The sequence below is a fragment of the Nicotiana attenuata genome, unplaced genomic scaffold (genome assembly GCF_001879085.1).
Source record: "Nicotiana attenuata strain UT unplaced genomic scaffold, NIATTr2, whole genome shotgun sequence".
Taxonomy (NCBI): domain Eukaryota; kingdom Viridiplantae; phylum Streptophyta; class Magnoliopsida; order Solanales; family Solanaceae; genus Nicotiana; species Nicotiana attenuata.
Genome location: NW_017671533.1, coordinates 276,726 through 281,076, shown reverse-complemented (window position 1 = coordinate 281,076; position 4,351 = coordinate 276,726).

The window sequence follows — 4,351 nt, the reverse complement described above, 5'->3', positions numbered from 1 at the left end:
GACCGCATTCAGGACTAGATATGGCCACTATGAGTTTCTGGTGATGTCCTTTGGCTTGACTAATGCTCCAGCGGCATTTATGGATCTGATGAACAGGGTGTTCAGGCCTTATATTGATTCTTTTGTCATTGTCTTCATTGACGACATCCTGATATACTCACGTAGCCTGGGGGAGCACGAGCAACATTTGAGAGTAGTGTTTCAGACCTTGCGAGAGCAGCAGCTTTATGCTAAGTTCTCTAAATGTGAGTTTTGGCTGGAGTCAGTAGAATTCTTGGGGCATGTAGTGTCAGGGGAGGGTATTAAGGTGGATCCCAAGAAGATTGAGGCAGTTCATAGTTGGCCACGTCCTACTTCAGTGACCGAGATCAGGAGTTTCTTGGGGTTAGCGGGTTATTACCGGCGATTTGTGCAGGTCTTTTCATCTATTGCATCACCTCTGACCAGATTGACCCAAAAGGGTGCCCCGTTCTGTTGGTCCGATGATTGTGAGGAGAGCTTCCAGAAGCTCAAGACGGCTTTGACTACGGCACCAGTTCTTGTATTGCCTTCCGGTTCAGGGATGTCTACAGTGTATTGTGACGCTTCTCGCGTTGGCTTGGGATGTGTATTGATGCAGGAGGGGCGAGTTATTGCATATGCTTCACGTCAGCTGAAGGTTCATGAGAAGAATTACCCTGTGCACGATCTAGAGTTGGCAACGATTGTCCATGCTCTCAAGATATGGAGGCATTATTTGTATGGTGTGTCATGTGAGGTTTACACCGACCATCGCAGCTTGCAGCATTTGTTCAAGCAGAGAGATCTTAATTTGAGGCAGCGCAGGTGGCTTGAGTTACTAAAGGATTATGACATTACCATTCTCTATCATTCAGGTAAGGCGAATGTGGTCGTGGATGCCTTGAGCAGAAAGGCGGAGAGTATGGGTAGCTTGGCGTTCATTCCTGCCGAGATGAGACCATTAGCTTTGGACATCCGATCTTTAGCTAACAGACTTGTGAGGTTGGACATCTCGGAGCCCAGCCGAGTTCTAGCATGTGTGGTTGCTCAGTCTTTGTTATTGGGGCAGATTAAGGCCCGAAAGTTCGATGATCTACATTTGGCGGTCCTCAGAGAGACGGTACTTCAGGGAGGTTCCAAGGAGATCTCTATTGGCGAGGATGGTGTGTTACGACTACAGGGCCGTTTATGTGTCCCTAATGTTGATGGTTTGAGAGAGAGGATTCTAGAGGAGGCCCACAGTTCGAGGTATTCCATTCATCCGGGTGCCATGAAGATGTATCGTGACTTGAGACAGCACTACTGGTGGCGGAGGATGAAGAAGGACATAGTGGAGTATGTTGCTAGATGTTTGAATTGCTAGCAGGTCAAATATGAGCACCAGAGGCCAGGTGGCCTACTTCAGCAGATGCCCATTCCGGAATGGAAGTGGGAGCGCATTACCATGGATTTCGTGGTAAGGTTGATTCAGTGTGAGTTATTGTGGATATGTTGACCAAGTCGGCCCACTTCATTCCGGTGGCGACTACCTATACGGCGGAGAGATATGCTCAGATTTACATTTGGGAGATAGTCAGGTTGCACAGTGTGCCGGTTTCCATCATATCGGACAGAGGGCCTCAGTTCACTTCCCATTTCTGGAGAGCTATTCAGAGTGAGTTGGGGACTCGGCATAGAGCTCAACACGGCATTCCATCCTCAGACTGACGGGCAATCGGAGCGGACTGTTCAGATTTGAGAGGATATGCTTAGAGCATGTGTGATCGACTTTATAGGGCAGTAGGATCAGTTCTTGCCCTTGGCAGAGTTTGCGTACAATAATAGCTATCAGTCCAGCATAGAGATGGCCCCGTATGAGGCATTGTATGGTTGGCGTTGTCGTTCTCCTATTGGGTGGTTTGAGCCCGGTGAGGCTAAGTTACTTGGCACAAATTTGGTACAGGATGCCTTGGATAAGGTAAAGTTGATTCAGGAGAGGCTCCGCACAGCTCAGTCCAGGCAGAAGAGTTACGCGGACCAAAAGGCACGTGATGTATCATTCACGATTGGCGAGAAGGTTCTCTTGAAAGTCTCGCCAATGAAGGGCATTATGAGGTTTGGGAAGAAGGGCAAGCTAAGCCCAAGGTTTATTGGCCCCTTTGAGGTGTTGAGGCGAGTTGGAGAGGTTGCCTATGAGCTTGCTTTACCTCCCAGTTTATCGGGAGTTCATCCAGTCTTCCATGTATCGATGCTTCGGAAGTATCATGCCGACCATTCTCACGTGTTGGATTTCAGTACCATTCAGTTAGATGAGAGCTTGGGCTACGAGGAGGAGCCAGTTGCCATTGTTAATAGACAGGATCGCCAGTTGAGGTCCAAGAGGATTTCTGCGGTAAGAGTCCAGTGGGGGGGCCAACCGGTCGAGGAGGCGACCTGGGAGTCCGAGGAGGACATGCGGAGCATATATCCCCACTTATTCAGCAGTCCAGGTACTTTTCTATGTCCGTTCGAGGACGAACGTTTGTTTAAGAGGTGGAGAATGTAACGACCCGACCGGTCGTTTTGCATTTTTGAACCACGTTCCCTTTAATAAGACTTCCCACTTGCTTTTGCTAATTTATGACTTGCAGGGATGGGTGGTTCGGAAGTTAGAAGAGTTTTGAGCAAGAATAAGTCTAGCTGCTTCTTTAAGTTTCTTTAAAAAGGCCAAGTTTGACTTCGGTCAACATTTTGGGAAAACGGACCCAGAATAGTGATTTGACAATTTCTGAGGGTCCGTGGGAAAATATGGGACCTGGGCGTATGCCCAGAATCGAATTCCGAGGTCCCTAGCCCGAGTAATGAATTTTTACGTGAAATTGTTAAGTTAAAGTTTCAAAGGTTTAAATAAACTAAGAAATCATTGTTTTCCTAGGTATCGTGTTCGGATCTCGATTCCGAAACTTAGTACAAGTCCGAAATATCAGTTAAGACTTACCCGTAAAATTTGGTGTCAATCCGAGTAGTTTAAGGGTGTTTTGACCCGTTGGAGGAGAATTAAGAACTTGAAGTTCAATGATTTGATTCATTTGGTTTTGGGGTTGATTCGTTGTTTTGAGTGTTTCGAGGGTTCGAGTAGGTCTGCCTCGTGATTTCAGACTTGTCGGTATGTTCGGGCGGGGCACGGGAGCCTCGAGCGTCAAACGAGCGAGGCTCGAGTGAAGTTAGAATTTGGAAAATGACTGAAGCTTGTTGCTTCTGTCATAACCGCATCTGCGGTTCTTGGACCGCAGAAGCGGGACCGCAGATGCAGTCAATAGTTCGCAGAAGCGGAGAAGGGGCAGGCCAGGGGAAACTGCAAAAGCAGCCCAGGGACCGCAGAAGCGATTCCGCTTATGCGGCCCCCAGACCGCAGAAGCGGTCGAGCCCCAAATCCCAAAAAGCCGCAGAAGCGGCCAAATTCCGCAGAAGCGGAAATACTTCCGCAGATGCGAAAATAACTGGGGGCAGAAGGGTTCATTAATACGAACCCAAACTCATTTCTTCCACATTACTCTCAACACTTACGGCGATTTTGGTGATTCCAAAGAGGAGGTTTCAACATAACATTGCAAGGTAAGTAATCCTCACTCATTTTTAGTTCAAATACATAAACATTAGGTGGATTTAACACTAAAAATTAGGTAAAATCAAGGGATTTGAGCTAGACCTGGGGTTTAATGAAAATTAAGATTCTATCACATAATTTGCCATGTAGTGAACTAGAAATCATATATTTGTGATCCTTAGGTGATAGAGAACAACTTCCTTCGAAAAATCTCGGAGTTCGGGCACGTGGGCCCGGGGTCGGAATTTAGGAAACTTGTGTAAATGGTTAGGAAATTGCTTAAATAGCTAGAATTCAACCTTGTAAGCCTTTATTTACTAGTTCTACTTCGTTTCATTAGTTTGGGATTGTCCGGCTTCGAATTAAGGACTTGGGCTCGTTCTTGGACATTGGAAGTGCACCTTGGAGCGAGGTGAGTCTCCTTTCTAACTTGTAAGAGGGAATTGTCCCCATAGGATTATAAATGAGTAATTATTGTTAAATGCGGGGGCTACGTACGTACTAGGTGACGAGAGTCCGTGCGTAGCTACTATAATGATAATTGTTCGGGTAGTTTAGGACCCACGTCATGTCTAATTGGGAAATATCTCTTATTTTAAATTGCCAATATGATCATTTTGATTTGCTAGAGACTTGAGGAAATGAGAGGTGGACGTATGAGTTTGTTGAGCCTTTGTAGGAATTTCCTTGTATGTAATTGAGTCTTATGTGTTTTCTTGATATTTTCTTGGTGATTATGGATGCCGATCGCCTCGGTGATAATAGATGCATCTATGGTTCGTGCCG